The sequence below is a fragment of the Toxorhynchites rutilus genome, chromosome 1, assembly GCF_029784135.1.
Source record: "Toxorhynchites rutilus septentrionalis strain SRP chromosome 1, ASM2978413v1, whole genome shotgun sequence".
Classification (NCBI taxonomy): domain Eukaryota; kingdom Metazoa; phylum Arthropoda; class Insecta; order Diptera; family Culicidae; genus Toxorhynchites; species Toxorhynchites rutilus.
Genome location: NC_073744.1, coordinates 85978114 through 86003937, shown reverse-complemented (window position 1 = coordinate 86003937; position 25824 = coordinate 85978114). Strand labels below are relative to the sequence as shown.

The 25824-nt window shown below is 38.9% G+C and overlaps 2 long non-coding RNA genes across 2 annotated transcripts; one reads left to right on the top strand and one right to left on the bottom strand.

Moving 5' to 3' along the window:
- Positions 1 to 9817: 9817 nt before the first annotated feature.
- On the bottom strand, positions 9818 to 10339 carry LOC129773696 (uncharacterized). The gene is made up of 3 exons (XR_008742697.1): positions 10249 to 10339; positions 10053 to 10202; positions 9818 to 9986 (listed from the first exon to the last, which is right to left on the bottom strand). It is a non-coding gene; the product is annotated as an uncharacterized LOC129773696 (long non-coding RNA).
- Positions 10340 to 22880: 12541 nt separating this feature from the next.
- LOC129762756 (uncharacterized) lies at positions 22881 to 24937 on the top strand. The gene is made up of 3 exons (XR_008740711.1): positions 22881 to 24607; positions 24670 to 24737; positions 24793 to 24937. It is a non-coding gene; the product is annotated as an uncharacterized LOC129762756 (long non-coding RNA).
- The last annotated feature ends 887 nt before the right edge of the window (positions 24938 to 25824 follow it).

Here is a 25824-nt window from a genome sequence, read left to right as displayed (position 1 = left end):
TCTCGCTGTGACTATCATACTGTAAATAACAAAATTGCTTCTCTGGATTGGGACCGCATACTTGACCATACATCAGTTGACAATGCCGTATCTACATTCTATGAACAATTGAACGAAATTATTAGAGAAACAGTTCCGTTGAAGGCCCAGCGTTCTAGGAATTTTAATCAACCCTGGTGGACTCCACAGCTTCGAAATCTCCGCAATAGGCTGCGAAAAGCGAGAAAACGATTTCTTCACGACAAAACTCCAATACGCAGAAGAGAACTACACGAGGCCGAAGAAAAATACAAGAACTTGCAGCTTGAAAGCTTCCGCAAGTACATAAATGCTCTTCAAAGCACAAAGGAGTTTCGTACGGAACCGGAAGAACTTGACGCGGATACCGGACAAAATCGTTTATCAATCCAGCAACTCCGACTCACCACTTTCTTCTGCCAATCTCTTTGCCGAATTTTTCCAAAACATGTATGAAAGCAATTCATCTCAACCAACCCGCCAGTATATTGACAGTCTGCCATCTTACAATCTCCGTTTCCCAGTACTTGTGTTTGATGAAGATGTGGTGCATAAAGCACTCAGTTCAGTAGACGCAACAAAAGGACCCGGTCCGGATCTTATTCCCCCGGTCTTCATCAAGAACTGTGCAGCGATGCTCGCCAGACCAGTTTCTATGGTTTACAACCAATCTCTGCGCGTGGGTATTTTTCCCGAGACTTGGAAGCTTGCATCGATAACTCCAGTCCACAAGAAAGGCAGCTTTCACGATGTCGAAAACTGTCGCCCGATATCGATTTTAAACTGCCTAGCAAAAGTGCTCGAGAGTCTAGTTCATGGTGCACTATGTCCGATTGTACAGCCTGTGATTTCAGAGTTCCAACACGGCTTCGTTAAAAAACGCGCAACCACCACGAACCTTATGGCAACTCACAACTCACATGCTAATCAACAAAATCGAGAAGCGGCAACAAGTTGATGCTGTTTACGTCGATTTCTCCAAAGCTTTTGACAAAGTACCCCACGACCTTGCTATTCTGAAAATGGATCGACTTGGTTTACCATCCTGGATCATAAACCTGCTAACCTCATACTTATCATCCCGCAAAGCTTTTGTCAAGGTCCACGGTACTAGATCCAACGAATTTACGATTCCATCTGGTGTGCCACAAGGAAGCATTCTTGGTCCTCTGATTTTTGTATTATTCGTTAACGATCTGTGCGAAAGGTTATGTTCGGAGAAAATTTTATATGCGGATGATTTGAAAATTTACCGAGTAATACAATCAAATTTAGACTGCTGCATACTGCAAGCTGACATTGAGCGATTAACGGTTTGGTGCCAGGAAAATGGAATGCATGTAAACGCTGAAAAATGCAAGGCCATCACATTTACGCGCTCTCGCTCCCCTATTGTACACGGATACATGTTGAATCTCTCGCCACTGCAGAGAGTCAATAGAATCAAAGATCTGGGAGTTCTTCTTGACAGCAAGCTGCGTTTCCATGAGCACGTCTCGGTCACAATTTCAAGAGCAAATGCGATGGTTGGATTTTTGAGACGCAACACAGCTCATTTCGATGACGTCTACGCTCATTGTACTGTGCTTTTGTTCGCAGCGTCTTGGAATACGCAGTACAAGTATGGGCCCCATATCACGCTGTACATATCCAGCGCATCGAACGTGTTCAGAAACGCTTCGTAAGGTATGCTCTACGTGGCCTGCCCTGGAATGATCCAACCAACCTACCACCCTATGAACAGCGCTGTGCACTTATTGGAATGCAAACCCTGGAAAGCCGACGATTGATGCTACAGAGAATTTTTATTTTCGATGTATTGACAGACAAAATTGACTGCAGCTATCTACTTCGAAACGTTAGCCTACACGCACCATCCCGACAACTACGCCACCATCGAGTCCTGGCGATGCCTAATCACCGTACCATATATGGGCAAAATAATCCATTAGACGCTTGCTGCCGCGTCTTTAACGAGGTATCTGAACTGTTCGATTTTAATATTAGTAGGTTAATCTATAAGAATAGAATTAAGTCCCTATAAGCAGTCTGTACAACCATTAGGTCGAAGACGTTTGACATTAAATAAATAAAAAAATGGAAACTGTTTCGGGTCCATAAACTGCACAAATTTTATTGGCAGCTTGAGATGCCGACTTAACCAAACAAAACACTGTCAAGGACTATATTATAGCGCGCAAAAATACCTTTCCAACAAGCTATAGTATGACTCGATACAATGAATACAACTAGAAGTACGCGCTTACAACGCGCTTACACCTCGCGGAAATACCGCAGGACTTTTTTGACAGCCTAATACCCATGATGTTTTTCTGGGTCAGAATATTTCTTATAGGCTTTTCTAACCACACGCTTTTTTCGCTACGGTTATTTCTGTTGCTCGTATTTCCTTCGTGATTTTTTTCGGTCACTGTCAAACACATGTATGAACATAAGAGTCATGAACGTTTCACGTTTGTATATCGAGTGACAATGCGTACCGTCTATTCCGGCAGTATAAACATCAAACACACTTTCGTTCAAATCATTTGATTCGTTCTATTTCAAAACTTATTCACTGTAAATTATTACCAACGCTTGCCTGGTCCGCTAATAATAGGAGTACCGGTAATTTTCTTGGTTTTTTTTCTCGAAAATTAATGTTTTATTCTGTAAAAATGGTTATAAATTTAATATTCAAAGTATTGCCCATCGCTACTCGGAACTTTTTTTTGGCATGTGGAGGTTTCAGGGGACACAAAATGTTTCTATGGTGACTCGACACTCCTCCCTCCTCTCTAAGGGGGCGGTACCATACAAATGAAGCACAAATTTCTGCATAACTCGAGATATAATAGAGCAAATGGAACGAAAACTGGAATGTGAGGATTTTACAATATAAAGCTTGTTTTTCAACCCTTCACAATGAAAACAAACTTACGCGAATTTTTGCCAACTTCTCTCGCCTTCGAACGAAGCGCGGAATCACATGCGAAAGAGCGAAAAAAGATAGAACCTTTGCTGCGTAAAAATACGAATTCGCGTTGCTTTGACAGTAGCCTCTGCCCACATCAGAAAGTTGGAACAAGGTAATCAAGATGGATGCAACAAGATATAACGAATTTTGCTCAGTTTCACATAGATGGAACTATGTAAGCGATATTCAAGCTTGCTGAAGGATAATAAATAATTTCCCGAATTTCTATTTATACTTTACTGAATTTTCTAATATTGAATTGTATCGAGTTCGAGATATACTTGATTCGTGAGTAATATAAATTTGTTTCACCAATCTCGTATAACTTGTACTTGTTGTAAAGACGATTATTTGACATATTCGCATCATTTCGTAATTCAATGTGAATGGCTTTATTGAAAACATTTCGCAAGAACCAATTTCGCCCCTGGAACGTTCGCTCATTCTAAAACAAGCTCAATAAATGTTCCTATGATGGTATGAAACCCGTCCCTTCTCTGGAAGGGGAAGGGGTCCCATAAAAATATCACACATATTTCAACCAATCATATTCGAACCAAATATGACAATTCAGAATTTTCGGAAAACACTGTGGAAAATGGGAAAATTTGGAAAATTTAATTCCCATATGTTCTGCAATTACGTCGTGATAAGCGTTGTTAGTCCTCTTGATGTTTGATGGATCGCCAAATGTGTTGGTAAGCGCAAAACTCGTTCGATTTGAGCTGTCATATCAAAAATGTAATTCATATAACGGTGGAACATGTATTTGCAAGTTATTGAAGAATATTGAACGAGAGTTGTGAATTTTATACGAGAATATTAAAATGACGAGTTTTTGGTAGAACTACGCTGACTGACTAGGACTAACAGTTACCAAATAATAAAAAAAAAAATATATAAAATATTTTTATTTACACAATAAGAATCTTTGGGAACTGGGATCGACACTGATATTGTGTAAACGCTTTTGATGGGAACTGAATGGAAAGTGCAGCAAGAAAAAAATCGGAGCTTAACGTGTATTTGCAAGTTATTGAAGAATCTTGAACGAGAGTTGTGAATTTTATACGAGAATATTAAAATGACGAGTTTTTGGTAGAACTACGCTGACTGACTAGGACTAACAGTTACCAAATAATAAAATAAAAATATATAAAATATTTTTATTTACACAATAAGAATCTTTGGGAACTGGGACCGACACTGATATTGTGTAAACGCTTTTGATGGGAACTGAATGGAAAGTGCAGCAAGAAAAAAATCGGAGCTTAACGTGTTAAGAAAACGTGAATGTTTGAAAGTATTCATAACAAAAAATCCATTCTAGGCTAGACGACGTTTGCCGGGTTAGCTAGTATAATATAAAATTATATGCATCACATCGCGGAAAAATAATTATTCTGATGCTATCCTAAATGTTGTTAATGAAGAATCCTGAACGATCGGGAGTCTAATATGATCGTTTTTTGTAAGCAGTCATGCAGCACGGTGGACAAGATGGTAGTTTTCATTGATTATATATATATATATATATATATATATATATATATATATATATATATATATATATATATATATATATATATATATATATATATATATATATATATATATATATTGTTTACCATTTAGATACTAATAAATGTTCTTGGTCAGGGTAGTGCAAAGTTATCGGATGATTGAGCTCGGAAATGCAAATAGATCAATCTCATCCACGCCGTTTTTTCAAAATACATAATTGAAATCAAAAAAATAAATCACTTCACCAGTTATCCAATGGACACTCGCTGTTCCCTTCGTACTTCTGCCACCCTAGACGTTTTTTTTAATGGTTTTATGCAATTAATTCATTTATTTATTTTAACCATCGCACTCTACTGCTTTATGCTGATGATGGTGAATTACCAATTTTGCGTCTGTTTACGAACTCTCTTGGGTGCGTCACATCGAACCAGACTATGTCGATGGTATGGATCAATAGATGCGGGGCAGAGCATAAATTTATCGATTGTCTGATTTATGTTCCAAATTTAAGGCATCTGTTTGCTGTTGGTGTTCAATGTACCAAACCAACCTAAGAGGTGCTAGGAGGACGGAACGGTTTAAATTATTTAAACGCATCAATGAAATGCATTTGCGTATTCACGCTTCCTTTTTTGACGTGGGACTACGTCTAACCGGAATATATGGGGGGTAAAATGAAAACATAAACACTGAACATGCAGGAAAAAATGCAAGATTTCGAATGCTTATAACTCGAACATTTTCTACTGGATCGGAAAGATGTTTACATCAATTGATAGGGAATATTTCTACGCATCTATCGCAATTAATAAAATGTCATTTTTCATTAGATAAATAATTGAATAACTGTAAAATGTTAAACGTTATCTAAACGCCCTAACTGCCTCGTTTTGATTGGCCCGATTTACGGTTTCCCCAACACAGACTTCAAAACCAAGCAGCGTTGGGGAAATTGGAATTGAAAATACATGAAAGTAGGGGGACTTTTGTTCTCTCCGAAATATGTTCCCTAACACAGACTTCAAAACCAAGCAGCATTGGCGAAACCGACATTGCAAATACATGAAAGTAGGGGCAGCTTTTGTTCCCACCGAAATGCGTTTCTCTAACACAGACTTCAAGTTCATGGAGCGTGGGGAAGTTGGCATTGCAAATACATGCAATTCGCGGGCATTTTTGTTCCGACTGAAATGTGTTTCCCTACCACAGACTTCTAATCCATGGAGCGAGGGAAAATTGGCATTGCTAATACATGCAAGTCGAGGGCAATTTGTTCTGACTAAAATATGTTTCCCCAACACAGGCTTCAGAACCAAGGTGTCTAGGAAAATTGGGATTGCAAATTCATGCAGGTCGGGAGTATTTTTGTTCCAACTGAAATCTGATTACCTTTAAAGACTTCTAAACCAAGGTGTCTGGGGAAATCGGCATTGCAAATACATGCAAACTGCGAGTACTTTTATACTCGTTTGCCTTTGTGCAGACTCGAATGCGTTTCCCTAACACGGTCTCCTAAACTTAGGTACCTGGTAAGATCGTGCAGGGGGGTCTCCGTAGCCACAATGGTTGCGCGTTCGCTTAGTAAGCGATCGATCGTGAGTTCAAAACTCAGGGCCCTCATTGACCATCTTTGTGTTGTTACAGAATACCTACGTCCACGCAACAATCATCAGCGATGGAGATCGATCCACGGTCGAAATAAGATCGATTCATCCATACAACTGCTCTGCTCTGCAAGACACATCGGGCTGCTGTTCTATAAATAACTCAACAATGATCAATCAACTGTCTCCGCTGTCCGGTCTAACTGGATAATGGAAGAACAGATAGAAAACTCTTACGCCTAAATGGCTATTGTGTGAATGTACCATATGTAATGGTATAGAAGGAATACTGGCGAATGGCAACTGTGTGTAATGTGCTAATTATAGATATGATAATCATGTGACATGTACACGATTAAAATTCGGCTCTGTTACAGCTAAAATACTAATGAGCCTCAAATAAATAAATGGGATAAAAAAAAAGATCGTGCAGACACTAGATACATGGCATTTGTTCAAACATTTTACTCACAACGCAAATATATTGAATTCAATTGAATTCGGAAATTGTTTCATTCAATCAAAAATTCAATCAATACATACAAATGATTACTAAGCTAAGGTAGTCCCACGTCAACCTTGCGGTTATATCATAGATATAACCCACCCATTTTTTTCTCTCACAATTTATATGCTGTTTCTGTATCCTCCGGTTGGAGTATTCATGTTGGGATGGAAAAACCCCAGAGAGACAAACCGAACAAACGAATAAAGCCACTGTATACAACACGTCAATGAATTGAGCGTAGAGAAAAATGGGAAATCGCTGCAACCAGTAATAATATTGATGAAAATTTATTCCCGTCGAACTATTCCCAATACAAATGGAAATTGATCACCAGAACTCAAAGCAATGTATAACCGTGGAAATGAAAATTACCATTTCAGAGCACTAGAACAAATTGAATAGGGGAACAACAGTTATGAGTGATATTATTAGGAAACCAATAGTCAATACTTATTTTGAAGATGATTCCACGTAGAAACTGGAATAGGAATGCTTTGTTTTGATCTTTTTTTTTGGGTATAACGAAAATTTATGTTCAAAAAACCAATTACGACTAGTTGTTAAAATTGGTTTTTTGTTTATGGAGTTCACTAACAAAGTTTGATACTCATTGGACGATCTTGTCTAATTGATAGAAGCAATGAAATATTCTAACGTGAATTCATGATTGTTCCTGTTCCTTATCTTCCAAAAAATTGAACATACTTGAATATTCCCCGTCTGTTTTACTTTTTATATATTCTACGAACTTTCATTTCGTATAATCTTGTTCTGTTCTCACAATATACAGGGTGTCACCGTGAAAGTCATACAAGTCTTTTATGCCATAAAAATAAAACAGATGAATATTTCTTCTCTGGCTCTCTTTTTATTATCATGGTAGAGTAGTGAAGTTACAGTGGAATTAGTTCAGTTGGTATCTTTCGCCTTTGCATTTGATTACGGCTCGCAAACGCTTTTTAAAATTATCACAGGCCGCACGCATGACTTCGATCGGCATTTCATCTAAGATATTTAACAAACGGTTCTTAAAAGTGTCCAAAGACATATGCCTTACTGCTCCCAGCTTTCCTAGCATGTATCCCCAAATGCTGAAGTCCAATTGATTTAAATCGGGAGAGGATGCGGGCCATTCAGAGGTGCTGATAAAAGACGGTAAATTTTCTTTGCACTACTTCTGGACAACTAATGCCTTATGCGCTGGCGCTGAATCCTGTTGGAAGTAGAAACTTTTTTTTCCAAATAATTCCTTGGCACAAGGCACGTTTCACGCCCTTGTCGATGAATAGCAATGTCCGCTTTCCTCTATTGGATATTGTACCCCAAACCATCACGGTTGAAGTAGCATCGAAAACCTATATATTCCAAATGAAAATTAAAATGACAGATCCAGGCATCCATTGAATATGAGCAAATGAACTTTTGTCTTTCAATATGTTTTGATGTTTATTTTTTCCACCCAGTGTCATTTTCATCTTGAATATCAGATTATCCGATCCATTCTGCATATGCCGTTGCTACCGTCTCGCCAAATAAAATTTATTTTGAACTTAAATTCACTGCCAGGACGAATATCGTTTCGGATGTGATGAATATCAATTTGTTGCTTTTGTTATCCAAAGTATAAATTACAGCGAAGTTATGAACCCCACTCAATGTCGCATTCATTCATTATAGCAAATTTGCTCATGAAACAGCGCAAGATGTGTGGAATAAAGGTGTGACCGTGTCGTCAATAAGTACGCGAGGGGAAACGGTATAAATATACAGAGGATTGTGGGAAGGGATTTGACTGCAAATAGAGATGTCTAAATTTTTCGTTTATTCGATTGTCGATTAATCGTGGGGTCATTTTTATATATTCGATTCATTCGAATAATTGTCTTTCAGTATTCGATTAATCGAGCGAATATCAAAAGCGTAATCAAGCGTAATCAAAACATACAGACATTTATGATAAAAAAAAAAATATGATGTCTTAATTTTGAAAGTTACATTAAATATAATTTGGAAATAAACATGATGCAACATAATGGTTTTTGAAAAAAATGGTATTTCAGTATATTGATAAATTTGTCATTTCATGATTTTTTGAGGACGATTGAAAAAAAGAGCACACCATGAAAATGATGCAAAATACAGGGCGGACTCGGTTATATACAGTTTATGATTTCTTTTCACTGTATATAATCGAATCCTGTAAAAAAAAGTTTTTAATCGTTTTTTGCCTGTTTTTTTCATTTTTTGAATATAAAAAAGGAATTTGATTTTTGATTCACCCCCTCAAAGTCAGAAAACACCTTTCTCGCATGAAAAAATAAATTTATCCAGATTCTTTCAAGAGACGATCATATTTTATGAATAAAAATCCTTCTACGCATATGTTTGATTTTCAACAATGAAATAATTTTTTTTTGTTTCGGAATTTGTTGCCTCCAACTGGCTCTTCTTTAAAAACTACGCTACGGAAGACGATTCTGTTGCTTTCATTGGAAGATAAGAAAATTTTGTACAGGATATAGTAGAGGAATATCTGAATTAGTGGATTTTAATAACATTTTGGAAGTGAATAACTTGAACGATAATAATTTTTAATGTTTTATTATTAATTTTATCCTGAAAATTTATATTGAACTAGATCATTTCAATCAATTAAATTAAAGTTCTCTAACCGCTTTAAAATTTGATCTTTGACACCCAACTTCTACCTTTTTAATTTGGCTGCAATAACGATATAACGATATAACTGGTGAAAACTCAAGCAAAATCTTCAAAAATGACGATTTTTATCCCACTGTACATGTAATAGCCACTTAAATTTCACCTCATCGTTAAAAGGTTACCTTTCTTCTTGAAATAAGTCATACTTAAAATATAGAAAAAATATTTTTTCCAAACTATATAATCGATTCCAAAATTGTATATAATCGAATCACATATTATTGAGTCTGTATATAATCGAGTCCGACCTACATTTTTATTGCACCAGCATCAAATTTTTGCTGTTCAAAATTATTTGTTCTTCGAATGTTGTTGAAATAGCTGATTTGTTTGAATATTTCTGCTTGGTCCCTATAACTACTAGTTCTAAAGAAGTATATTTATAGAATCATTGACCACTAGTATGATATATTTTCCTTGGCACTCTGAGTTGGAATACTACTATTTTAGAACGGGAGCTTAGACCACCTTCTTCAAGTCCGCATTTTACTCCTGCAGACCCTAAATTCTTCTTCCCAGTTTCCTTCACCACCAAGGAATCATTTTCATGCCTCAACCGTAAATGATTTAGCATATTCGATGAATTTCGACGAAACACCATGACGGTTAAACAAATTTTGCACTGTTTTTTCTGAAAAAATGGTTCTTTCTTTCATTAATCGTGATTACTTTGCGTGATTATTCGATGTAATCATACCTTGGTTTTTAATTATTCGATATAAAATTACTGATGCAGATATTCGATTATATGAATTGATCGAACGATTAACCGACGTCTCTAGCTGCAAAACGCGGGAAAAATATCTCCGTCAGCAACCGACACCGAGAGTCGATTTATTCTCTTGAGCTGAAAGAGTGTATTACAAACCTAACTTTAACCGTAACAGACTTACCTTTCAACTTTTCAATGCTCTCATTGCCACCAAAACAATTCCACACACAAAAAGCAAAAAAAAATATTGCAAAATATTGCAGATTGTTTACATCAAAATCCAAGATGGCTGAAAGGCCTTTCTCATAAGTTGCGCTACCGTATTGTATTTATCGTGGCAACAGCGATATGAACAAAATGAACTCGTTTGTTATTGTCATCAATACCCAGTCTACTTTGTTGTGCCGAATTGGTCCCAACAAATGGTGTCGACAACGGTACCGATATCGTGCCATATTGCAATGATTTTGTCGACCTACTCTTCGTATTTGGCAACCCATTTCGAGCCAACACTGTGCCAGTCTGGCACCGTGTCGACCGAACGCAAAACTGCTCGACCCTCATTATAGTGGAATTTGCTTTGAGTTCAACACAAAAAATGAAAACAAAAGTACATTAGGAAATATTTATTTTTGACGTAGGACTACGTCTTTCATTTCTATACCGGGGTGTAAAATCAAAGTTTCGAAAACGAAAGCGTTACGCCGGAGACCGAGATTTTGAGCGTTAATAGCTCCTAAACAATTGAACGAAATGGTATGATAAACAATTCATTCGAAAGATAAAATGTCTACGCGTTATATACTTGTTACTTTTTGATCCAAAAACTTGTTTCAATAGTCTTAAAATTGCTTTCAAAACAGGCTATTGAAATCACCAATCGGTATATAAGCGAGCGGCGCTCGGAAATCCACTCAGTTCTAATTGAACAGCGATTGGAGCATGTTGTCGCTGTTGCGGTGAAGCTCTTTATTTATCATGAAAGCGCGGATGAACGGTGTCACCAAGAGCCTGTTTGTGCATCCTATGCCAGAAGGGAACCTATCAGGAGGAGAGTGATGCCACAAACGGTTCCCTGGGAAGACATCGCTACACACACATACACGCGCGGCTATTAACAGGTGGTTATCGAGTTGGCATTAACCACTGGTGGGCTTCCAGTATCGAGGAAAATGTGGAAATATCTAATCGTTACTGAGAATAATCTGCCAGTTCCTCTGGGAATTTTCCAAATATATTCATGTGAAAGAGTTTAATTGAATGTTTTCTATCCATGTTACACTGTGACCAAATATGTTTCAATCAAGTGCTATTAACAGGTGGTTTTCGAGTTGGCATTAACCAATGGTGGGCTTCCAGTATCGAGGAAAATGTGGAAATATCTAATCGTTACTGAAAATAATCTGCCAGTTCCTTTGGGAATTTTCAAAATATATTCATGTGAAAGAGTTTAATTGAATGTTTTCTATCCATGTAACACTGTGACCAAATACATTTGGTTTTGTGGTTTTTCAATCAATCGCAATTAACAGGATAGCTTCAGAAGATTATTCTTCCCCATCAGTAGGATATTTCCGTATCCAATATTGTATGCGCCCGCAATCGATTATTGCTCAGTCGCCGAAAGTTCCGAGCTCAGAGAGTTCATTCCCCTCTAGTTTGCCTTCCAAATTGCCATCGTAAACCACACCTTCTCTCGGTTCAATCACACACAAAAAGCATACTTAAGCGATATTCTGGTGGTGAGACACATTCATTTTTCGTGAGGACATCGACAAGACAACATCGTTGCCTAACGTGCTGGAGGAGGTGGACGGCGAAGGATCGACACATACACGCGCAGAACTCTTTCCGTTAGGATGCCATTCAGCATCGAGAAAGTTCCGGAAAGATCTAATCATTGCTGGAAAATAATCTGCCAGTTCCTTTGGGAATTTTCAAAATATATTCATGTGAAAGAGTTTAATTGAATGTTTTCTATCCATGTAACACTGTGACCAAATATGTTTCAATCAAGTGCTATTAACAGGTGGTTATCGAGTTGGCATTAACCACTGGTGGGCTTCCAGTATCGAGGAAAATGTGGAAATATCTAATCGTTACTTAAAATAATCTGCCAGTTCCTTTGGGAATTTTCAAAATATATTCATGTGAAAGAGTTTAATTGAATGTTTTCTATCCATGTTACACTGTGACCAAATATGTTTCAATCAAGTGCTATTAACAGGTGGTTATCGAGTTGGCATTATCCACTGGTGGGCTTCCAGTATTGAGGAAAATGTGGAAATATCTAATCGTCACTGAAAATAATCTGCCAGTTCCTTTGGGAATTGTCAAAATATATTCATGTGAAAGAGTTTAATTGAATGTTTTCTATCCACTGTTTTCTATAACACTGTGAACAAATACATTTGGTTTTGTGGTTTTTCAATCAATCGCAATTAACAGGATAGCTTCAGAAGATTATTCTTCCCCATCAGTAGGATATTTCCTTATCCAATATTGTATGCGCCCGCAATCGATTATTGCTCAGTCGCCGAAAGTTCCGAGCTCAGAGAGTTCTTTCCCCTCTAGTTTGCCTTCAAAATTGCCATCGTAAACCACACCTTCTCTCGATTCAATCACACACAAAAAGCATACTTAAGCGATATTCTGGTGGTGAGACACATTCATTTTTCGTGAGGACATCGACAAGACAACATCGTTGCCTAACGTGCTGGAGGAGGTGGACGGCGAAGGATCGACACATACACGCGCAGAACTCTTTCCGTTAGGATGCCATTCAGCATCGAGAAAGTTCCGGAAAGATCTAATCATTGCTGGAAAATAATCTGCCAGTTCCTTTGGGAATTTTCAAAATATATTCATGTGAAAGAGTTTAATTGAATGTTTTCTATCCATGTTACACTGTGACCAAATATGTTTCAACCAAGTGCTATTAACAGGTGGTTATCGAGTTGGCATTAACCACTGGTGGGCTTCCAGTATCGAGGAAAATGTGGAAATATCTAATCGTTACTGAAAATAATCTGCCAGTTCCTTTGGGAATTTTCAAAATATATTCATGTGAATGAATTTAATTGAATGTTTTCTATCCATGTAACACTGTGACCAAATATGTTTTAATCAAGTGCTATTAACAGGTGGTTATCGAGTTGGCATTAACCACTGGTGGGCTTCCAGTATCGAGGAAAATGTGGAAATAACTAATCGTTACTGAAAATAATCTGCCAGTTCCTCTGGGAATTTTCAAAATATATTCATGTGAAAGAGTTTAATTGAATGTTTTCTATCCATGTAACACTGTGACCAAATATGTTTCAATCAAGTGCTATTAACAGGTGGTTATCGAATTAGCATTAACCACTGGTGGGCTTCCAGTATCGAGGAAAATGTGGAAATATCTAATCGTTACTGAAAATAATCTGCCAGTTCCTTTGGGAATTTTCAAAATATATTCAATCAATCGCAATCAACAGGATAGCTTCTGAAGATTATTCTTCCCCATCAGTAGGATATTTCCGTATCCAATATTGGATGCATAAAACCTTGTGCCTCCAACGTAACGCTCTCGTTTTCGAAGTTCTCCAAATATTCATTCATTCAGAATGAATTCAGATTCAACTTCATACAAATGATCTCTAAATCAACGATAGTCCTACGTCACCCTTGCGGTTATACCATAGATATAACCCACTTCCTGTTTTTGCACTGAAAGTATATACATATACCATAAACCATTTGCATTACTAATTCTATTAATGGCCATTGAGTTTTGGGTTATCAAATTGCTAGCATAAACTTAGATGTAATTTTTCAAATAATCTATAAGTGGAATCGGGATTTCACTTTTAGCGATCGAATCTCTAGTTCTCGATCTTCCGTAGTTCAAACTAGGAATCCAAAGGAAAGTTTTTTAACTATATTTGCACTGGAGAATTATCGTATGTTTTGCCTGCAGGAACATCATCATAGAAAAGACCCTACCGAGAACAATTTTGGAGCAGTTGCTCATTCAGTGTTCTGGAATAACAAAATCTGGAATAAATAAAATGAAAATAGTATTATAAAGTTACATACCCGCACAGAGAATAAACCACAAGAGTTCGCCATCTTAAAAAATTATCATCCATGCCAATGTCCATCAACATTCAAGTATCTTGGGGTCTGGTTCGACTCCAAATGTACTTGGGGGTCCCATATTAGGTATCTTGTAGCGGTCAGTACTATAAATCACTTTTAGGGCAAAACATACTCTAATATGTATTTGCCCTAAGGTAGACAACGACGCAAATGGGCTGAGCTGATCATTATACAGCGTAAAGCGTACTAGTTTTAGTTCGGGAGAGAGTCCGGGAGAGATTTCCGCGAGACAAGGTTCAGGGATGCTGCTTTGTATGGAAGGGGAGAGGGAAGGCTGGAAGATGGTTTTTCGAAACCAGAATGATTCGGCCAATGACAATCCTCAGATTTCCGAGGACAGCCGACGAGATTTGGGAAATGACGTACTTCCTGTAAGTACGTTTGACTCCACTTTCCCTGATCTGAGGATTACTAAGTTTGCTCACTTTGTTCGTGACTGCAGAAAATAGTGGAAGTGCGCGTGCTCGTTCCACTAATTCTAAAGGTAGTTTAAATTTAAAGCAGCATAAGTTACGTTCATGTTGTTAATAGTTTTCTTTTCGTTAGGTCATAGTAAAACTGTAAAGTAGTAAACCAAAGGTAGCGTGTTGTGCGTGTGTGTGTTCGAGTTACAGGTGATATAGACATTACAAAAATCATCGATCACAGTGCTAATTTCCACTTGCACAGTTACCCGTTCTCCCGCAGGCAATTCGGAAAAGCCGCTTTATATGCCGCTCAAAGAGCTCGTATTCAACATCCGCAGCACGAACAGCAAAATCACCCGTAGAGCCGGTCATCAGCAGCAGCCAACAAATTTGAACCAATAGCTGGTGAGTCCGTTCCAAGCTTTTTTTTTTGTGCGGTGGGTGACGTCCGGTGAGGACGTCACGGAGTTTTTTATATATTGCCCTAAGTCGGGATGAAACGGACGGCGAGGAAAGTTCGCGTCCGAGATAACCATTAAAAGGTGAACTGCAATTGCCGAGCGTCATTGTCGACGTCGCCAAACAATGCGCTCAATAGATAAATAAAAGACCCCGGGGTAACAAAAGCTCGAATAAGCACACACTTACCTTAGAAAGCTTTCAAACTAGAATTCAAATGGAAAGGAATAGGATAGCAGGAGTTAGGAAACAAATGTGAATTCGAATAAATTATATGTTACTTGTTCAATGAAATTGGTACTTTACGCAAATATATGTTGATGTCGAATGCTAGCAAGGAAGGAAGCTTTGATAACGTGAATGCATTTTTATGTTGCATATTATAAATTGTGTCGTCATCGTTTCGTTCTGTCTGTGGCGAATGAGATTTTCCATTGTTTGCGCTTTCTCTGGACGGGTAGCGGCCTGGCCCATGATGAGCGTTATTCAGGCATGAGTGGAGTCTACTGAATTCTTTGAGGTTTAAATCTGTTTGATGGGGGTTTAATTGAAAGTCTTGTTTTGGTTAGAATTCCGTGGCCTGGCTGGAGCGATCCGTACTTTCATTACGGAAGTAGTGTACTTGAACTCGCCCTCAAAGGGAGTCTCAACCGGGCAACTTTAATCTTGGCGGGCAGTCTCCTTCGGGAGTGGCGCTTAAGCTGCACGCTTGTAGAGGATCGGCCAGCCCACGGCTACATATTGGCGCCCAACGGCAGTTTTTTTTTGTTCTGATGATAGCATACGTTTCGATGATTATTTGTTTTAGTGGCGTCTCAGATTATGAATGAATGTTGTGGAATTCAATGAATTTTTGTTTTTGTGTTAATTATTAGGGTCCAGAATAGGTTTATTTATTTATGTAACATATTATTTGTGTTGCTGATTTTTTTTTTGGAGAATATAGGCCGCATATTTGGGAATTTATGTTGAGAATTTTTGGAGGTTATTTGAGGAAAGGTAAGCTGATGTGCGATTAGGGGAAAATATATTTCATAGTCGGGATCATTTTCGAGATAATAAATACAATATTTATTATCACTATATTATTATATACATATACATATTCATATATTATATTTACATTTATTATATTATATATTTAATTATTTATTTATATTCATACACATTTTTTCATATACATTTTTTTACAATATTATTTATTACTTTGTACATAATAAAGATATTATTTGTTTTGTTCACTATTTAATTTAATTCAAAATCAAATAGTGTTGTGAGTGTATGTTGACTGTAAAATCTTATTTGTGGTTCATATTTTTGTTTAAGAGCAATCATGTTTCCTCATGCAGACCATTTAACAAATGAGGAAGTCGATTATGAGTTGATTATTCGTGGTAAGGTTGACGAAACTAAAAAAGAATTAGAGACAAAATACCGCATTTTGCGGAATTTGTTTTTTGACGATGCTAAGGAAAAACGGAACTATCCATCACCATATTCGATTGAACAAGAGTTCGATCATATTTCGAGTAGAATTTGTAGTTTGGAGAAGACATTGGAAAAGGGACCCGATATAAAATCGGTTTCCCGACTTAAACATTATTTATTGAGAGTGAAAAGAACTAAAGCTGATGATTCCCATGCACAGGAAATGCAGGAATCACTCAGTAAAAACATAAAAGGAATGTTGAATCGTTTCAGAGGGAAAAAAGGGGCAGATGATGGAAATACGGGGGTACAGATAGAACAATTGGGTTTGGCATCGGCGGTTAATGAGGGGAAATTTTCGGAAGCGGTAGGTGGATCTTTGGAACAATCTCCTCGAAGTGATTTGGGAGCAACTCCCAAGCTTCGTAAGGAAGAGAACATTACAGCGACCGAGCGAGAACGCCATGACGAAGTGGTTCGAGGATTGATGAACCGAATTGCCGAACTAGAGAAGAAACTGGAGCGTTCGGTGGCAATGTCAGGGAATTCTACGAGAGTAATGAGTGAAAAACCATCTGATTATTACGATCCTACAACGCAACAACGCGAGGATGAGGGACTGAACTGAAACAGAGAGACAAGGGCTCTACACCCACGTGGCGAGCACGCTCTTGAAAGGCATCACGAACATGAACGGTTACAAGCGAGTAGAATAAGTAATTATCAGCGAACAGGGTGTGATTACAACAGGTTTCTAGAACCACCAAATTTAAACTTAGATCAGGGACAACGCAATAATAACGGAAATGCGTGGAATCGGGTTAGACGAGAGGAAAGACAACAGAACATACAAAACCATCCCAGTGAGAGATCCCGATATTCAGATCGGAACGACTATGAAAGCATGAGGGTAAATCAATCAGCGGAGTCATCATTCGATGACGATCGAAACAGTTCACGTAGAAGCCGGAACCATCAACGGATCAGTGACATCGAGATCCAAAATGCTGACCGTCGGATGGAGAAGTGGCATTTGACTTTCAGTGGAGACGCTCGACAGCGATCACTTGAAGATTTTCTGCATAAGATTCGGAGATTAGCACGAATGGACAGAATTGCGGATGACATCCTTTTGCAGCGAGTCCACACGATTCTAAGAGGGGAAGCCTACGACTGGTACCTTTGTTACTCGGACGAGTTTCTCGATTGGGAGGACTTTGAAGAACGCATTAGGTATATGTACGGGAATCCTAATAAAGATCAAGGAAACCGCCAAAGGATATACGAGAGGAAACAACATCGTCATGAAACATTTCTTGCTTTTAAAATGGAGATAGAGCGTTTGAACAAGTTATTAACATCACCACTCGATCATATCCGCATATTTGAAGTCATATGGGATAATATGCGCCCACATTATCGTTCCAAACTGGCTTGTAGAACGGTAACAGACTTGCGAAACTTAGAATACTACGCGTATAGAATCGACGCTAATGATCCTGCGTTCAGACACGCACGGGATGGACCTCCGATAATACAAAATGTGGTCCACAACATCGAAGTGGACAAAGAGTCAAACGCGTCATATTCCTCTGCTTCAGAAACAGAAGAGGTCAATTTTATGGGAAACAGATGTGATAGAAACCGTCGAGAGAGAATTACCATTCGAACCGAAAATAATCGCGATCCTGAAGAACAACAACAACCACTTTGTTGGAATTATCGTAAGACAGGACATCTTTGGCGTCAGTGTACCGGAGAGAAAAAAATGTTTTGTTACATCTGTGGTACAGCAGGGAAAACGATTGTAACGTGCCAAAATCACCCTCGTGTTCCCCAAAATACGAAAATAGGAGCTTCGGGAAACTAAAAGAGGGATGCCCAAAGGGGGACAACAGCATTCCGAAAAATCAAAAAGTCCCGAAAATTGGAAATTTTGAAGACCCTTTTCTGAAAGTGTGTGAGATAAGAATCCACACAGAAAGTTGCCCCCACATTAGAGTGGAAATATTTGGGGTGGATTATGAAGCACTGCTGGACTCTGGTGCCAGCGTTAGTGTCACTAACAGGGTTGACATAGCGAGGGAAAACGGACTGGAAATATTACCCAGTCCATTGAAAATCGTCACGGCTGATAAAACGGTCCACGAGAGTCTCGGGTACATCCAACTTCCAATGGTATTTCGAGGGGTGACAAAGATAATTCCGACGTTAATCGTTCCACAAATATCAAGGGACTTGATCCTAGGCTACAATTTTTGGAGACTATTTGGTATCCAACCAATGATTGCAGGAGGAAACGGATTCGAACAGATTACGACGGTTGAAACAACAGTTTCTGAAATAATCAACGAACGAAAGAAACAATCAGTGGTGTGTTCGATACAAACGCTACCACTCTTAAAGAACCTGGCTCCAGATCAATCACTCGATATTCCAGCGCTTGAATTACCAGAACCGTCGAAAACAACCCCGGAAACGGTGGAAACCGAACACGACTTGACCAGACAGGAACGGCGAAAATTAACTGAAACTATCAAATTATTTCCTTGCACAACTGAGAGCAAGTTAGGAAGGACTTCGTTGATACAGCACGAGATTATTCTCAAAGAAGAAGCAAAACCCAGACGACAACCATTGTACCGTTGTTCACCAGCGATACAGGCCGAAATGGAAGCAGAAATCGAGCGCTACAAGAAGATGGACGCTATAGAAGAGTGCTCAAGCGAGTGGGCTAGTTCCCTCGTTCCAGTGCGGAAATCTAACGGAAAGCTACGAGTCTGTCTAGACTCTCGTAAGATAAACGAGATGACTAAAAAGGATTCATATCCCATGAGGAATATGGGCGAGATATTTCACCGTCTAGGAAAAGCAAGATACTATTCGGTTGTAGACCTCAAAGACGCCTACTTTCAGATTCCTCTCAAGATAGAATCGAGGGACTACACTGCTTTTCGTACACCCCAAGGCTTATTTCGCTTCAAGGTGTGTCCATTCGGATTGACAAACGCACCTTTTACCATGTGCCGGTTGATGGATCGCGTGATTGGATTTGACCTCGAGCCAAACGTTTTCGTCTATCTCGACGACATCGTCATTGCCACGGAAACGCTGGATGAGCATGTACGATTACTGAAAATTGTAGCGGAGCGCTTAAAGAAAGCGAATCTCACGATTTCGCTAGACAAAAGTCGATTCTGTCGGAAACAAGTCAGTTACTTGGGCTACTTGTTAACTGAAAAAGGAGTATCGATCGACAACACACGTATTTCTCCGATATTAAATTATGCTAGACCGAAAAACGTAAAAGATATTCGTCGTCTTCTAGGCTTGGCGGGATTCTATCAGCGCTTTATTCGAGACTACAGTCGAATAGTCGCACCCATCTCAGACTTGTTGAAAAAGTCGAAGAAACGATTTATGTGGACAGAGGAAGCAGAAAAAGCCTTTGGAGAGCTCAAGGCGTCATTAGTATCGGCACCGATTCTAGGAAATCCGGACTTCACCCAACCATTCACAATTGAATCTGATGCGTCAGATAATGCAGTAGGAGCGGCACTAATACAGCACGTGCAGGAAGAGCCGAGAATAATTGCCTACTTCAGTAAGAAGCTGAGCAGCACCCAAAGAAAGTACGCGAGTGTGGAGAAAGAATGTCTGGGGGTGTTGCTGGCCATTGAACATTTTCGTCATTACGTCGAAGGCACGCGTTTCAAGGTGGTCACGGATGCACGAAGTCTCTTATGGTTATTCACGATCGGTGTGGAATCCGGAAACGCGAAGCTGCTAAGGTGGGCCTTGAAAATTCAATGCTACGACATTGAACTGGAGTACCGCAAAGGAAAGGCTAACATATTAGCCGATTGTTTGTCGAGGTCATTAAATGTCATAGACACTATTCCACCAGACACTGAGTATAAGGAACTAATGGAGAGGATTGAGAAGAATCCTGTAAATTTTCCAGATTTTCGAGTAGTTGACGGTCAGATATTGAAACTAGTGAAAGCAAGTGGGAAGATGGAGGACACGCGGTTTCAGTGGAAACGATACCCTCAGGAGAATCAGAGGAAAGAAATTGTGCGTAGGATTCATGAGCAGGCACATCTTGGTGCTGAAAAGACTCTGGCTGCTGTAAAAGAACGCTATTTTTGGCCAACAATGATCAGTGAAATCAGAAGAATATGTCGAAGTTGTCTGAAATGCCAAACTAGCAAAGCAACGAATCAGAACTCTACACCACCGCTGGCAGAACAAAGAAAGATTGCTGAGTATCCATTCCAATTCATTGCAATGGATTACGTTGGACCACTTCCAGCATCAGGTAAAGGTCAAAGCACGTGTCTGCTAGTCGTTACCGATCTGTTTAGCAAATTCGTGATGGTACAGCCTTTTCGACAAGCAACAGCAGATTCGCTAGTTCAATTTGTGGAGAATAATATTTTCTTGCTGTTCGGCGTGCCCGAAGTGATATTGTCCGACAACGGATCACAGTTTGTGTCGAGCCAGTTTCAAAGCCTATTACTGAAGTACAACGTGACTCACTGGAAAACACCTAACTATCACCCTCAGGTAAATGATACCGAACGCGTCAACCGGGTAATCACGACAGCCATTCGCGCATCCATTCGCAAAGAGCATAAAAACTGGGCGAATAATTTGCAAACTATCGCTTCGGCAATTCGAAATTCGGTGCATGAAACCACTCGTTACTCGCCTTACTTCGTAGTGTTCGGGAGAAATATGGTCTCCGATGGCAGAGAATATCGCCATTTGCGTGACTCTTCAACACCTGGGGACGTTCAACTTAGGGAGGAAGAAAGAATGAAAATGTATGAAGAGATTCAGAAAAACCTAAAGAAAGCTTACGAAAAACATTCTTCCTACTACAATTTGCGTTCCAATGCCAATTGTGCAACTTACTCGGTAGGGGAAACAGTCCTGAAGAAAAATACGGAACAGTCGGACAAGGGAAAGGGATTTGCTGCGAAATTGGCCCCAAAATACGTATTGGCCGTAGTAAAAAGGGTGATTGGAAGCCACTGCTATGACCTTGAAGATTTGGAGGGCAAAAGGCTTGGAATCTTCAATTGCAAATTCTTGAAAAAACTCTTCAAGCCAATTACTTCTTCCGATATTCGTTAATTTTTTTTAATTTTTGTCCAGCTATGTACCTATCAACGAAAGTTGTAGAGTAACAATGACACCAGTAAAATACACTCTGGTTCCACAAAAATACCTTCCAACATTGAGATGATTTAGCACTGTCCGTAGGTCAGTTGCAGTCCTCACAACAACATTTATTTACTGAGGAAATCCTTGTATCAGAATTTCAATTCAGGCACAAGAAGGAATCTCTTAATGTGTTGGAAATGGAATGAATGAAATTTCGAAGGATAGCGATGTTCGACTAGATCGGATTACCATTGTAAAATGCCATCCCCTCGACCAGAAGACAGAGCGAGTCTACGATGAGTATCGAGACGATGACCTTCTTCTTCTTCTTCTTGAATGGCGTTAACGTTCCCTGTGGAACTTTTGCCGTCTTAACGTATTCATTAACTAGGGTCGTTCATTAATACTTGGTTGAGATTTCTATGCCGAATAACACGCCTTGAATGTACTCTAAAGTGGCAAGCTCTAGAATACGCGTGACCACAGTGCAAGCCGGAAGAATTTTCTTTGACGAAAAATCCCCCAACCAGAACGGTAATCGAACCCGAACACCCGGCATGATAGTGTGGGACGCTAATCACTCGGCCACGGGTGCACATGACCTATGAAACCAAAAACTCGGAGCTAATGGAGCGTTGATGAGAAGTACCAAAACGGGAAGTAATAAAGCGCGAGTTTGAAAGTGGGGATACTCAGACGATGACCGCAAGAGTAAGACTCAGAGAATTATCATAACAGAAGATTCATTGACGAGCACACCTGAGTCAATCGAGCTAGCAATGGTAATATTAATGATAGAAAAACATCTTATCTGGAGAAAATTCTGTTATTCTTCGCTACACGTGATTCCCAAGAAGAAGAAAAAAGGAAGAAAGAAGCCCTATTCATTTAATTTTCCCTATCCAGACGATAGAACAGTAGAAGGAATGGGAGAAGTGCCTTGCACATAGCCCCATATTTCTTTCAATGAGTTATGTTAGTTTTGTAGTGCACATCGAGTCTTAGGTCTAAGTTAGTACTTAAGGCTAAATGTTTATTTATTTATTTATTTGTATATAGAAATTGCATGATTAGTTGTTAGATTTTGGCTTATATTATTGATTTATTTATTTATTTATTTGCATATTTGTGATTTATACATTTTTTTTCTCAAAAACATTTATTTATTTACTGATTTATTATTTATTTATACTGTGATAATTTATTTAGGGTTAGTTTTTTTTTTGATAATAATTTACTCCAATAGCAGTAAGGCTTCCTATGGTAGTTTGGGGTATCCCTAGTCAGGCTCCGTCATGAATTCAAGACATATGTTCCGTTCCTAAAATGAAAAAAAAGAATAATTAGTTTATGTTCACACACTCACCTTCAATTGGAAGACAAATATCCTGATAATCTTCAATCCAAATCTGGAAGTGAAGTTTCCTTGTCTTCAAAACTGGGTCAATTAGGATGGAGGTATGGTTTCGTCATCGTCTTTTATATTCCCGTCATTCTTCCAGTAGAAATCTAGAAAAGAAAAAAAAAACACATAAGTTAATGAGATTCATTATAATTCGTCATTAAACCTCACGATTTCATGCTGAACCACAACCAAAATCAGTAAAAATATGCAAATTTACCTGCATATTCAGTCCGCACAAATAATCCATTCGCACCGCACAGCTGTTTACATTTGTTTTGACGTTTCTCCGTGCAGTATGGGTGAATCATTGTGTTAGTGAAATGGTGTGGTACCGATTGTTGTAGTAGGGATGTTCAGGTTTTGGAATTTCGATATGTGCCATTTTGATCGAACTTATGTTCGATGTCAGATACATAAAGAAATTCGTGTTGGGTGTTTGTGGGTGTTGATTTATGTTATGTTTTGCTAGATATGATTCTGGCGTATGACGTTATCGACCCTACAGTTTTCGTATTGAAGTTTGGTACGTTTTAAATAAATTTTCTGTTGGCCGATGGTATCGGCGTGTGAAGATGATATTCATGTAGACTTTTTGTTGATGTTTATGTTTTCTCATGAGATACACGTTTCCCAAAGTTAAGTAATGGGGGTCTCCATGAGAAAATAGTTCGGTGAATTATGATGTCGGTCGCTATCCAATGCTATTATTGGAGGATAACCGAGTCATAATGAACCTGTTTGGGGAGAAGACATGAGATAAAATTGAGAAATTTTATTCTTATTGTCGAATTTGTATTGTTAGAGTCTTTCGAGTTATTCATGTTATGATTCACCTACGATGCAAGGGGGAATGTCAAACACTCAAATATGGTAACATACATGTTTAAGATAGGAGATGTTTTTTTTTGTAATATGTATGTCAATATATTGTAAATAGTACACAACATTATTTAATCATTCATTATTATTTAGAATTATACATAAAAAAGAAACGTTCGCTGCTATCATTGTTAGGTTTGTCAGGAATGTTTTCTTATTAAGGTAAGGAGTGCCCTTACGAAAATTTGGTTGACATTTTCAACCAAATTTTCGTAAAAAGAGCATGGTGTTATGTAGCGGTCAGTACTATAAATCACTTTTAGGGCAAAACATACTCTAATATGTATTTGCCCTAAGGTAGACAACGACGCAAATGGGCTGAGCTGATCATTATACAGCGTAAAGCGTACTAGTTTTAGTTCGGGAGAGAGTCCGGGAAAGATTTCCGCGAGACAAGGTTCAGGGATGCTGCTTTGTATGGAAGGGGAGAGGGAAGGCTGGAAGATGGTTTTTCGAAACCAGAATGATTCGGCCAATGACAATCCTCAGATTTCCGAGGACAGCCGACGAGATTTGGGAAATGACGTACTTCCTGTAAGTACGTTTGACTCCACTTTCCCTGATCTGAGGATTACTAAGTTTGCTCACTTTGTTCGTGACTGCAGAAAATAGTGGAAGTGCGCGTGCTCGTTTCACTAATTCTAAAGGTAGTTTAAATTTAAAGCAGCATAAGTTACGTTCATGTTGTTAATAGTTTTCTTTTCGTTAGGTCATAGTAAAACTGTAAAGTAGTAAACCAAAGGTAGCGTGTTGTGCGTGTGTGTGTTCGAGTTACAGGTGATATAGACATTACAAAAATCATCGATCACAGTGCTAATTTCCACTTGCACAGTTACCCGTTCTCCCGCAGGCAATTCGGAAAAGCCGCTTTATATGCCGCTCAAAGAGCTCGTATTCAACATCCGCAGCACGAACAGCAAAATCACCCGTAGAGCCGGTCATCAGCAGCAGCCAACAAATTTGAACCAATAGTTGGTGAGTCCGTTCCAATCTTTTTTTTTTGTGCGGTGGGTGACGTCCGGTGAGGACGTCACGGAGTTTTTTATATATTGCCCTAAGTCGGGATGAAACGGACGGCGAGGAAAGTTCGCGTCCGAGATAACCATTAAAAGGTGAACTGCAATTGCCGAGCGTCATTGTCGACGTCGCCATACAATGCGCTCAATAGATAAATAAAAGACCCCGGGGTAACAAAAGCTCGAATAAGCACACACTTACCTTAGAAAGCTTTCAAACTAGAATTCAAATGGAAAGGAATAGGATAGCAGGAGTTAGGAAACAAATGTGAATTTGAATAAATTATATGTTACTTGTTCAATGAAATTGGTACTTTACGCAAATATATGTTGATGTCGAATGCTAGCAAGGAAGGAAGCTTTGATAACGTGAATGCATTTTTATGTTGCATATTATGAATTGTGTCGTCATCGTTTCGTTCTGTCTGTGGCGAATGAGATTTTCCATTGTTTGCGCTTTCTCTGGACGGGTAGCGGCCTGGCCCATGATGAGCGTTATTCAGGCATGAGTGGAGTCTACTGAATTCTTTGAGGTTTAAATCTGTTTGATGGGGGTTTAATTGAAAGTCTTGTTTTGGTTAGAATTCCGTGGCCTGGCTGGAGCGATCCGTACTTTCATTACGGAAGTAGTGTACTTGAACTCGCCCTCAAAGGGAGTCTCAACCGGGCAACTTTAATCTTGGCGGGCAGTCTCCTTCGGGAGTGGCGCTTAAGCTGCACGCTTGTAGAGGATCGGCCAGCCCACGGCTACAATCTGAGTAAAAAATGCCAACAAAGAATAAACTTTCTCCGTACAATTACCGGCACCTGGTGGGGAGCCCATCCCGAAGATCTAATAATGTTGTATC